Raw genomic sequence first — 13,641 nt, 5'->3', positions numbered from 1 at the left:
ATTCACTAAACTTAAACTGTTTAACTGAGTTAGATCGGTTTATGGAAAAATAGCAGTATAACATAACAGAAATGGGAAATTTCACATTCGGCACTGTGGTGTACTATGAAGTGGGTCACATTGTTGCAATGTGGACCTTGATATGGTTTCACGAAATTACCAGTAGAAACATTACAAACAAATAAATTTTGTACAATTCATAATCTTGCAAAATGCCTTGTCAGACTTTACTCACTCCTTATAAAAAACGTTTCAACAGGAATCAATTTTCGTATATCTTTTCAGCGTCCCGACATTTTGAACACGAGAGTAAAACCCACCTCTTTCATACATGCGAGAGCAAAAGCGGGAAACTGTGGGAACCTGACAGACGGATGTTTTGGCTCTGACGTGCCATCTAGTGAATGTTGTTTTTAATTCTCAATATGTGTAGTATTAGGTGAAATATCCAGGTAGGAACCTTGTATTAGTGTTGTGTTGCTGGGGGAATAAATAATAAAAAGGGAGACCACTGAGTATCCTCACATGAAGTCTCTGTCCTGTGTGAAAAGCCTCCATAGAACAATTCCGTGCGTGTCTAACCAACACAACATGGTGTCAGAAGTATAGTGCGGCTGTTGACAACGAGAAGTCAGTGTCAGAGCGTCGAGTTGGTGTGTTTTTTTTTCGTTCGCTGAGCGATAAAGTTTAGGCTAAGGCTAGCAAACCGCGACGCGCAACATGAGTCAGTTTCAAGTTCCCCCACCTGAAAAGTTTACATTTAAGGCCGACGACTGGCCAAAGTGGATAAAGCGCTTCGAACGATTTCGCACTGCATCGGGCTTGGAAACCCAAGCAGAAGAAAATCAGGTGAATGCGCTCATCTACACCATGGGAGAGGAAGCCGAGGATATACTGGTTTCATTGCGTCTAAGCCTGCATGAGACGAGCGAGTACGACACGGTCAAAGCAAAGCTGGATGCTCACTTTGTGGCCCGTAGAAACATTATCTTTGAGAGAGCAAAGTTTAATCAGCGGCAACAAGAGATGGGAGAGACAGTTGACAGCTTTCATACAGCACTGCAGTGCCTCGCGGAGTACTGCGGATACGGTGCCCTGCACGATGAAATGGTGAGAGACAGATTTGTTGTGGGGTTGAGAGATAAACGCTTATCAGAGCAATTACAAATGGATCCTGAGCAGACATCGCCAACACGCAGCTCGACAGCGTGCACGCGCGTCAACACGGCGGCGCGCAGCCGAAACAAACCACGTTACAATGCAGACAAAAAGTCAAGAAAGTACCGCAGGACAGACTGACACAATGCAAAAGATGTGGAGACACAAAAGGACACAGGCTGCAGCAATGTCCAGCAAGAGAAGCAGTGTGTAATAAGTGCAAAAAAAAAAAAGGGACATTATGCAAGAGTGTGCAGAACAAAGAAAGTTCATGAAATGAATGTTGCCACAGTGACTGAGGACTCTGAGGATGAAGTTGCCTTCCTGGGCTCATTGTTAGCGAAAGAAATAACCAGCCCATGGATGGCAGAAATAAATGTGGACAATCACAACACAGTGTTCAAAATCGACACGGGTGCTGATGTGACCGCGGTCTCAGAAACACTGTATGCCCAGGGTCAATTCAGCAGGCTAGAGAAGCCCACAAAAGTTCTACGAGGGCCAGGAGGGACACGTTTAAAAGTCAAAGGCATGTTCACAGCCACTCTCAGTAAGAACAATAAGCACACTATGGAGGACATTTACGTAGTGAAAGGGCTGAGTATGCCACTGCTCAGCGGAGCGGCGGCCATAGCACTACAGCTGGTTGCCAGGGTGGAAAACATCAGCCTGGACTCCACAGAGACTGTAAAAAAGGAGTTCCCAAAGCTTTTTAGAGGACTGGGGAAAATGGAGGGTGAGTACAACATTGTGTTGAAGCCTGGGGCACAGCCTTTTTCCTTCTCAACGCCCAGGCGCATCTCCCTCCCACTCCTACCAAGGGTCAAAGAGGAGCTGAATCGCATGGAGCAGCAAGGAGTCATCTCTAAGGTAGAGGAGCCGACAGAGTGGTGTGCACCTGTGGTGGTGGTGCCCAAGCGTACGGGCAGGGTGAGAATATGTACTGACCTCACGGAGCTGAACAAATCAGTGTTGAGAGAGAAACACCCACTCCCCTCAGTCGAACACACCTTAGGACAGCTGTCTGGAGCCAAAGTGTTTTCAAAGTTAGACGCCAATGCTGGATTCTGGCAGATTCCTATGTCAAAAGAGTCTTCACTGTTGACCACCTTCATAACTCCGTTTGGGCGGTATTGCTACAACCGTTTGTGTTTCGGAATCTCGTCAGCACCAGAACACTTTCAGAAACGCATGTCACGCATCCCGGAGGGCCTGGAAGGGGTTCTGTGTCAGATGGACGATGTGCTCATCTGGGGAGCCACACAGAGTGAGCACGATGATAGACTGAGGAGGGTTGTTACAACCCCAATTAGTCTAGGGGGTATGTGGGGAATAACACTTATTTGATTATTAAAATATGAGTGGTGTGTGGGTAATCACGGACCAGTAACCAGTAGTGCAAAACAATCCACGTGATTTATTTATCAATATACAAGTAGTGAAGTGTGTAGTGTCGGGTGAGAGTGGTTATATTTACAAACTATTTACAGTAAGACAGAAAAGGACACCAAAGGGGAAAAAGGGACGCGAGCAGCACCAAAGCAAAGAAATGAACAAAACAAAACAAGTCTACCTATTTAGCCCTCTAACCTAACTACAAACAAAGATAGAAAGTAAATCTTCAGCGTCCAGGACGCTCTAACTACCTACACTAACTAGCCAAACCAAAAGTACAGAGGGTGGTGCTCGCTCCTAACCTAGTGTGTCTAATACAAATCGCACCTCCTGCGTGCTGCACCATGTATGTCACGTGACGTACTTACCTGTCCCCTTTTCCCCAACACTAAAAGAGTCACAACTAGGGTAACAAACAACAAATTAACCATACAAACACGTGACTAGCACAAAGCGGGGAAACATGGAACAATTGACATACAAGGACAAACACAGTAAGGCAGCGTAACTTTACACACAACAAACAGAGATACAACAGCGTTTTAGTTTAACATAACCAGGACAACAACGAACTCCTCTTGAGTGAATGGCAGCGGGTTTTAAATAGGCGGGGTCAGAGGTGGATTGGATGTCACGGTCGATGACATCAGCGGGGCCAATTGAGACAGACAGGAACGTTATCCAATGAGGCGACCTCTGCAGAGAGAGAGAGAAAGAGAGGGAGGGCGAGAGAAAAGGGGGAGAGAACAAAACACAAAAAACACGCGGACATACCCCAGAACGTAACAAGGGTGCTGTCACACCTGCAGAGGGCGGGTATCACGCTTAATGACAAATGTGAGTTCTCAAAGAGCAGGATTAAGTTCCTGGGGCAGATCATTGAGGCATCAGGGGTCAGCCCAGACCCTGATAAGGTGAACGCCATTAGAGATATGAAGGAGCCAAGTAACGTAACCGAGGTGAGACGCTTTCTGGGGATGACGAACCACCTCGGGAAGTTTCTGCCTCACCTGGCGGAGAAAACACATCCTCTCAGAGACCTGCTGAGAAAGTCCAATATGTGGGCCTGGGGACCACAGCAGCAGAAGGCTTTTGATAGCATCAAAGCAGACCTGACCACACCCCCAGGGCTGGCATTGTACGACCCGAATGCGGCAACACTCGTCTCTGCTGACTCATCCTCGTACGGGATGGGCGCTGTACTCCACCAGCGACAGGCAGACATAGGATGGAAACCGGTGGCATATGCTTCAAGAGCCCTTAGCAGCACCGAACAGCGGTATGCCCAGATTGAGAAGGAGGCACTCGCCTCAACGTGGGCCTGCGAGAGATTCTCAGAATTTCTCATTGGGAAAACCTTTCATAGCGAGACTGACCACAAGCTATTAGTACCACTGCTGGGTTCAAAGAGTCTGGATCAACTCCCTCCATGCATACAACGACTACGCATGAGGCTAATGAGGTTCTCTTTCACTATCTCTCATGTGGCCGGCAGATGTTCTGTCCAGAGCTCCTGTCAGCGACGTGGTAGAAGGACGGCAGGAAGAGGAAATCAACCTGTACGTTGATTCTGTCATGACAAACTTACCAGCTACTGAAAAGAGGCTCAGGGAAATCCAAACTCACCAGGACAGTGACACCATCCTCCAGCAGCTGAAAAAGTTCTGCGCAGAAGGATGGCCAGATAAGTTCTCCATTGAAAGGGCGTTTCAGCCCTACCTGCCATTCTCAGGCGAGCTCACAGTTCAAAATGGCCTGCTGCTATATGGTAGTCGAATAGTGATTCCAGCATCACTCAGAGCGGACATACTTTCCAAGCTGCATGAGGGCCACCTGGGGTTAACGAAATGCAGGGAGAGAGCTAAGCAGTCAGTCTGGTGGCCAGGCCTCAGCAGAGAGCTGACGAAAATCATAGAGAATTGCGATACCTGTGCTCGGGAGAGAACAAATTTCAGAGAAACACTGCTACCCACTGTATTCCCTTCAAGGCCATGGTCCACTGTAGGAGCAGATCTGTTCCAGATAGAGAACAAACAATACCTGATCATCGTGGACTATTTTTCAAGATATTTTGAAGTGGCCAAGCTGACATCTACGACGTCAGAAGCAGTGATTGAGCATTTCAAATCTATCTTTGCACGTCATGGGATTCCGGAAGAAGTGCGCTCGGACAACGGACCACAGTTTATTTCCGAGTCTTTCAGAAAGTTTACACAGGATTGGAGCTTCAGTCACGTAACCTCCAGTCCCCATTTTCCACAGAGCAATGGAGCAGCAGAGCGAGCTGTGAGGACAGTTAAGAGTCTTCTCAAGAAATCCACAGACCCTTACCTCGCTCTTATGGCCTACCGTGCTGCTCCCCTAGTGAACGGATACAGTCCCACAGAACTTCTCATGGGGAGGAGAATCAGAACGACTGTTCCTGTCATTCCATCTCAGCTCAATCCGAGAGGTGCAGACATGGAGAAGCTGAAAACAACAGAACAGAAATACAGACAAAAACTGCAACAAAACTACAACCGCAGACACCGAGCACATGACATGCCACAACTGCAACCTGGAGATCACGTGTGGGTCAAGGACGTGCTTGAGAGAGGCACAGTTGTGTCGACGGCAGGCACACCAAGATCGTACATCATCGAGACGCCCAGGGGCACCCTGCGAAGAAACAGGTACCACCTTTCGCCGACCCTTGAGGCACCCGAAAAACCTACCGACCTACCAGAGACTACACAGGAAGATACTGCTTCTGAAGCAGTGATTGTACCTGTCACACCTGAGATCCAGACGGAAAGTAGCCAGCAGAATCCAGTATGTGAGAGACGCTTTCCTACCAGAACTAGGGTACGTCCAGCGTACCTGAAAGACTTTGTTTGTTCAGAGTCAGGAACTGAGTGAGTAACGGGGCAGAATAATCCCCACACTCAGGCGGAGGGTTTGGGCAGTCTACCCCATCCCCCATAGATAGGAGGTGAACAGAAGAGTATATTGCTGAAGAAATCTTGTGAAAGTTTCATTGTTTCGAACTGTTGATGGATTAAGGAGGATTCACCGAAAATGTTCCATTTCGTTAAAAAGCATTATGGTGAAAGAGTTAAAATGTTTACATCGGTACATGCTAAAAGTAATGTATGTTCACATAAAAAGTGTTCTATGTTTACATAAGAAACATTTGGCAACTAAGTAACATGCTCAGTGTTAGGATGCTATAAACTAAGTTATAAGTTTTGATATTGATCTTGACAACACTTGAGTTGATGTATTGTTACATCTGTGATCAAAATACAGGGACCTATGGTTATAGTTTCCAGAATGTTTATACCTCTACCCATGCATCCCCGAGGGAAATACTTCAATTAGAAAGGGGGATGTAGTATTAGGTGAAATATCCAGGAAGGAACCTTGTATTAGTGTTGTGTTGCTGGGGGAATAAATAATAAAAAAGGGAGACCACTGAGTATCCTCACATGAAGTGTCTGTCCTGTGTGAAAAGCCTCCATAGAACAATTCCGTGCGTGTATAACCAACACGACAATATGTACATAAATTCCGCAAGTGTGAGAACAATGCGGCTCACGCTGCCGCTGCTTCTGCATGCACACACAATGTAAGAGCCGAAACATACCCTCCGTTTCTAGACAAACATATCAACGGTACGTAAAGTAGATTTCACACGTTATTGTGTTCAAAAATCACAGCAGCGTCACAGCAAAATTTATAGCGCAAGCTGTATTCTGAGCATAGCAGCAAGGGCCGCTGTAGTCAGATAAGGGCAGAGGCTGGTTCCTTCCTGGAATTGTCATGGCAGACCAGCAGTTTGATGAGTCTCTTGTAGAGCTGGTTCGTTCATACAGACATACACTGTATGTGAACATATAAACATATACTGTATGTAGGTCATCGCTCGGTATTCTGACCAGACAGCGATTGCAAATGCCTGCACTGTCAAAAAAAAATATCTCCCCAATAAAATTGTGGCAACAGATTACAAGCAATGTTATTAATTAAATTCAACAATTTTAATTAAGTTAGAATTAATCAAATGAGCCCCTTAAAAGTCAACCTTTCAAAATGAATAACTGCAAATAGCACACAAAAACATTAAGTAAAATTTAAACAAAAATAATGGGTTCACTGGACAAAAAAAGAACCACCATGCTAATGAATACTACTTAATGAAATTATTTTGACACATAACACATAATTAATTTAATATTATTAATATTAATGAGTGGATTAATTAAGACACAGACTTCAAAGATGAATTAAGAACTCTTGACTTATTATTGCCAACAACAGCCACAAAAAATACTATTAGAACCACAGAACAGATTATATTAATAACAATCTCAGTTTAGACTTGAGTGACTGGACTCTGTTTGACAGCTTAGAAGTGTCCAACTCCAAGAAAAGTTTCTGAAATACCTCAAATGTTTACTTCAGATGTCTGGGATAATGGAGATTCAGTGCATAGGTCAAACCAAGGAGGACACAGCAAGTCCTTGGAACATCTTCAAGGTCCGTAATAACTTTCAACCCCTCGATAATGATTCCAGTGTCCTTTGGACTGTCACTTGTAGAAGCTCCTTTCCTGGTCACAATAACTGCCATCACAAGCTATTCAAAACCTGTCTGTTCTTCGTTATCCTGCAACATTAAGCAGCAGTAAGTCATATAATATAAAAAATATTGATCAAAAGAGAAAATTTTAAACTCAACAATTTGTTTGATCAATGTTGTAAGATATTTATTAAGTCCAATCAAGGATATTAAGGCCTCTTCTGTAAATAACCAACAACAATTTCAATTTCATACATCTGGTATATTGAAATAAAGATTACATACTTTGAATTCTTTGATGAGGTCTCCTCCATGTTCCCCAAGGAATTCTATAATGCAGCGGATGACCACTTCTCTTCTTCCTCGTAGAGGTTTCTTTAATTTAGTGGTGTAAAACAGTGGTGCAAGTAATATGCATGGGCAAAAGTCAGTTACTTTACAAAACTAAGCAAGTAGCTATTTTGTTGTGTCAGAGTTAAATATAGATTTTGGATTATGGCAGATGCAGATTATTAGTTGTGGAAGGTGGAGTATTGTGAGTTGTGAGGCTGATGAGTTTGAAACAGAAAAAATTGGCAAATGATGTTTATTACTTTTTTTCTCAATTATTCCAATTCTATTAGAACAACAACAAAAAAAATTCTATGTACCCAAAATCCCAAACCATTTCTTCAACTCTTAAAACTAAGACACATTTCTTAAAACTATAAACAGAATTCACCAGTATTCGCACAAGTTCTAATTTTTTGAATGTTTTCTGCAAACGTCCATGTAATTCACTCAAGGCAACACAACATGAACTCACTGAAATGTTCTCACACATGTTTTGCATTTGACAGTTTTTGTTTTTAAATTGAAGCCAAAGATTGGTTTTGATGGAAGATCATTTTTAGCGTTTGGTTTTGTCATGGAACCTGTAACGAGGAGTCAACAGAATGGGGATCCATTAGCAGCGTTTTAATAAAAGGCAGACACAGTCGTACAGGCGTGGTCGGGCAACAGCGAAACAGGGTAATCAGAGGCAAAACAAAGGCAGAGTGATCAAACAGGCAGATGGTCAGGGCAGGCAGCAAAGAATCAGAAACGAGAAGGAACAGTCCGAGGTCAGGGCAGGCAGCAAAGAATCAGAAACGAGAAGAAACAGTCCAAGGTCAAACACAGTAATCCAACAGAGAAGATATAAACGCTCAGAAATGTTAGCCGGGGCAAAACAAGACTTCGCAATGAGTGAGCGAGAGGCGGAGGCTTAAGTAGTCCCGGTAATAGGCTGCAGGTGAGCTCGTAATCAGTGCTGGGTGCGGGGTGATGGGAAATGTAGTCTCGAGGGGAAAGTCAATACTCGGGTGATGGTGACCTCTGGTGACGATCAGGGGGAACCACAGAGGCCGGATTCGTTACAGAGCCCCCCTCCTGCGAGCGGCTCCTGACGTGAGAAGGCAGACGACGCCGGGGTCTTCCGCGAGGACGAGGGGCCGGTTTATCCGGATGGGTCCTGTGGAAGTCAGTAGTAAGAGACGGGTCAAGAATGTCCTTGGCATCGACCCAGGACCTCTCCTCCGGTCCGTACCCCTCCCAGTCCACGAGATATTGCAGGACTCCTCCCCGGCGCCGAGAGTTTAAGATTTCCTGCACCTGATACGCCTCCTCACCGTCGATGATGAGGGGAGGGGGTCCCTGGTTCCGGGCCTCATCTAGGTCGTCCGCCCTTCTCGGAGCACCAGCGGCCTTGAGCAGGGAGACATGAAAAGTGGGTGAGATACGATATTGTGGAGGTAAAGCCAAACGATAAGAAACAGGGGTTATTTGTTTAATGATTTTGAAAGGACCCACGTACCTGGGACTGAGTTTGCGGCAGGGTAGTCGGAGCCGGAGGTCTCTAGTGGAGAGCCAGACCCATGATCCCGGGACATACTCAGGGTTGGGACGTCGGTGGTGATCTGCTTGTTCCTTCTGTCTCCTGATGGCGCGTTGGAGATGGGTATGGGCCTCGTTCCAGGTGGTTTCACTCCTCCTGAACCAGTCATTAACTGCAGGTAATTCTGTGGGCTCCCCGGACCAGGGAAAGAGAGGTGGTTGGAACCCCAGCACGCATTGGAAGGGTGTAAGCCCGGTGGATTGTTTGCGCAGGGAATTTTGCGCGTATTCTGCCCAAAACAGATATCGGCTCCAATCAGCTTGGTTGTGGTGACAGTAGGATCTTAGGAAGCGGGTGATTTCTTGGTTGAGCCGCTCGGTTTGCCCATTGGATTCAGGATGGTAGCCCGAGGTAAGGCTTATGTTAATGTTGAGACGTTTGAAGAAGGCTGACCATACGCGAGAAGTGAACTGAGGGCCTCTGTCCGAGACGATATCTTCAGGGAGTCCGTAGAAGCGGAACACATAGCTGCACAGAGCCTCTGCTGTTTCTAGGGCTGTGGGTAGTTTGGGTAAGGGTATTAGGCGACAGGACTTAGAGAAGCGGTCAACCACAGTAAGGATGGTGGTATTGCCTCTGGAGTTGGGGAGGTCGGTGACGAAGTCGATGGCGATGTGGGACCAGGGTCTCTGAGGGATGGGTAGAGGCTGGAGCAAACCTGCCGGTAACTGTTTGGAGGATTTGGTGGCGTTGCAAGTTACACAGTTCTTAATGTATGCAATGGTGTCAGTACGGAGTGAGGGCCACCAGAATTTGTTGGTGAGGAGTTGGATGGAAGCCGTTATTCCGGGGTGTCCGGAGCCGGGGAGGTCATGAGCCAGTTGAATAGCTCTGTTCCTCAGGGAAAGAGGTACAAAGGTCCTATTAGGAGGACATGCAGCCGGTATGGGATCGGTGCCCTGTGTCTCCGCAATTTCGGTCATGATGTCCCACTGCACTGGTGCCACGATGAGAGTGGTAGGTAAGATGGGATCGGGAGAAAGGGGTTCGTAAGCGGACTCAAACTGGCGAGAAAGCGCATCTGCTTTGGTGTTCTTGGAACCTGGACGATAAGTTACTGTGAACTGGAAACGTGTGAAGAACAACGCCCACCTAGCCTGTCGGTGATTGAGTCTTTTTGCAGAGCGGAGATATTCCAGATTGCGATGGTCGGTGAGAACCGAGAAGGGAAATTTGGCTCCCTCAAGCCAATGTCGCCACTCCTCCAGCGCCGCCTTCATAGCCAATAGTTCGCGGTTCCCCACATCATAATTCTGTTCCGCTTGGTTAAGCTTGCGAGAGAAGTAGGCACAGGGGAAGAGTTTGGGTGGACTGCCATGACGTTGCGAAAGAATGGCCCCGACGCCTGTGCTGGAGGCATCTACCTCCACTATGAATTCGCGTTCAGGATCAGGGTGATGGAGTATGGGTGCAGTAGAGAACCGTTCCTTGAGGTGATTAAAGGCTCTGTCGGCTACGGGCGACCAGGTTAAGCGTCCTCCCCTCCTCTTGGTCATTGAAGTCAGGGGGCCTGCGATGGAGCTGAAGTCTCTGATGAATCGTCTGTAGAAGTTGGCGAATCCAAGGAATCTCTGCATCTCCTTAACAGTCGTAGGTTGGGGCCAGTTCAGGACGGCCTGCACTTTACGATCGTCCATCGCCACTCCCTCAGGACTGACCACATATCCCAGGAACGTGGTGGAAGTCTGGTGAAATTCACATTTCTCTGCTTTGGCATATAACTGGTGGGAGATCAAACGTTGTAGTACGGCTCTGACATGGTGAATGTGTGTTTCAAGAGAGGCGGAGTAGATGAGAATGTCATCCATGTAGACGATGACCCATCTATTCAGCATGTCACGGAATACATCGTTTATGAATGCCTGGAAGACTGAGGGACTGTTGACGAGGCCGAACGGCATGACCCGGTACTCATAGTGCCCAGAAGTGGTGGAGAAGGCGGTCTTCCACTCGTCCCCCTCCTTTATGCGAATCAGATTGTAGGCATTGCGCAGATCGAGCTTGGTGAAGTATTTGGCGGAGCGAAGCTGCTCTAGAGCCGGTGGAACTAGAGGTAAGGGATACCGGAACTTGACAGTTACTTTGTTTAAACCTCTATAATCAATACAGGGCCGAAGACCCCCATCTCTCTTTTTGACAAAGAAGAATCCGGCGGAAGCAGGAGACGTAGATGGAACGATGAAGCCCTTAGCCAGTTCTTCCTCAATGTAGGCTTCCATGGCTTCAGTCTCTGGTTGCGAAAGAGGGAAGATTCTACCTCTGGGTGGTGTAGAACCAGGGAGCAGCTCGATGGCGCAGTCGCTAGACCGGTGTGGTGGTAATTGGGCAGCGTTGGACTTGCTGAATGCCTCAGCTAGATCAGCATACTCCGAAGGAAGGTTGGCTGAGGGCGGAGGGTCCTTCTTAACGATGACTGCTTTAAGTGACGTTGGTTCCAGGGTCTGAAGACACTGTACAAAACACTTGGCCGACCAGTGAATGATTTGACCCTCAGTCCATGAGATCTGTGGTTCGTGGAGCTGAAGCCAGGGTAGTCCAAGAATAACTGGGTTATTGGGAGCTTGTATGATGAAGAAACGAATGGTTTCTGAGTGCATGGCGCCAGTAGTCAGGCAGATGTCATTGGTGGTGTGTAGGACCTGACCGGCGCCCAGAGGTCTTCCGTCTAACGCTGCCACTGCCAAAGGAGATTTACAAGGTATGAGAGGGAGGTCATGAGCTTTGGCGAAACCCGCATCAATAAAATTTCCTGCTGCTCCAGAATCGATTAGAGCCATTGTCTCTACCATCCCATTACTAAAGGCTAATTTAACAGGTACCTTAATACACTTTGAAATATGATATGATTGACTCACCGCAGAGGGAGCGTGTTGCTTGGGTCTTGTGGGGCAGGAAGCTTTCACATGACCGGCTTGGCCGCAGTAGAGGCAGAGGTTGCTACGATAACGGCGCTCTCTTTCCTCAGGGGAGATACGAGCGTGCCCCACCTGCATCGCCTCTTGCTCAGGCATTAGCGGAGGGCTCGGTGAACGAAGCGCCGAACCCCTGCTGGGTCTCCTAGAGCGAATTAGATTGTCAATGCGAATGGCAAGATTAATCAGCTGATCTAAGGTCTTGCCCTCATCTCGACAGGCGAGCTCAGCCTGTAGCTCCAGGTTTAGACCCTTGCGGAAAAGCAGCTTTAAGGGGTCATCAGACCATCCGGTTTGTGCAGCCAGTGTGCGAAATGATAGGGCAAAATCCGCCGCCGTTTTTTCCCCCTGACGCAGCTTGAGAATTTGTTCACCGGCTCCGTCTCCTCCTTCGGGCAGATCAAACACCTCTCGGAATCGCTGCAAAAACGCCTCGAACGAGGAAAAGGCTGGTCGAGTGAAATTCCACACGGCGGTGGCCCAGTCTAACGCCTTGCCAGACAGGAGAGAGCAGACAAAAGCGATGCGACTCTCTTCCGTGGGATATAGCGCCGGCTGCTGCGAGACAAACAAGGAGCATTGGAGCAGAAAGCCCTTACACTTCGCCGGTGTGCCGTCGAACTTTTCCGGGTAAGCTAAGCGAGGGCTAGCCGTAGCATGACTCGGGGGAGGCGCTTGGGGTGCTGGCTCTAGCGACGGTGAGGCAGATTCGGAAGGAGGTAGCCGTATCGCTTGCAAAGTTTTTACTAATTCCTCCGTGAGTGATGTGAGACGTGCTAGCTGTTGTTGATGGGTGGCTAGTACGTTAGCCTGGGCAGAGACTTCGGTAGAGAGTCTGTAGACCGCTGCTGGATCGAGAGGTGGCGAAGTCTTCTGTAACGGGGAGTCAACAGAATGGGGATCCATTAGCAGCGTTTTAATAAAAGGCAGACACAGTCGTACAGGCGTGGTCGGGCAACAGCGAAACAGGGTAATCAGAGGCAAAACAAAGGCAGAGTGATCAAACAGGCAGATGGTCAGGGCAGGCAGCAAAGAATCAGAAACGAGAAGGAACAGTCCGAGGTCAGGGCAGGCAGCAAAGAATCAGAAACGAGAAGAAACAGTCCAAGGTCAAACACAGTAATCCAACAGAGAAGATATAAACGCTCAGAAATGTTAGCCGGGGCAAAACAAGACTTCGCAATGAGTGAGCGAGAGGCGGAGGCTTAAGTAGTCCCGGTAATAGGCTGCAGGTGAGCTCGTAATCAGTGCTGGGTGCGGGGTGATGGGAAATGTAGTCTCGAGGGGAAAGTCAATACTCGGGTGATGGTGACCTCTGGTGACGATCAGGGGGAACCACAGAGGCCGGATTCGTTACAGAACCAAAGGTGTGTATGAAATGGTATAGTTTTAAGATTGTATTTATAGTTTTGAGAAAATGACTCATGGCTTCATGAACTGTGTCTTAGTGATTAAGAAAACATGTATGAATGTCAAAGAAAACTAGGTTCTAACCTAAATGTCATCAAATTTACAATTTAATTTACTGAGGAAGGGGAAGCACCACCTACTGATTATGAACAAAAAGACAGAGTAACTGTGATTCCCCTCACTCTTACATGCAATAACTTGTAACCAAATGGCTTGCGTGCTTGATCATAGACCCACTGTACTACACTGTACCTAGTTCCATCTCAGTTTTCAGTCTTTCTCCAAGTGCTC

Source organism: Pangasianodon hypophthalmus, chromosome 5 (genome assembly GCF_027358585.1).
Source record: "Pangasianodon hypophthalmus isolate fPanHyp1 chromosome 5, fPanHyp1.pri, whole genome shotgun sequence".
Taxonomy (NCBI): domain Eukaryota; kingdom Metazoa; phylum Chordata; class Actinopteri; order Siluriformes; family Pangasiidae; genus Pangasianodon; species Pangasianodon hypophthalmus.
This window is presented reverse-complemented; position numbering follows the sequence as displayed.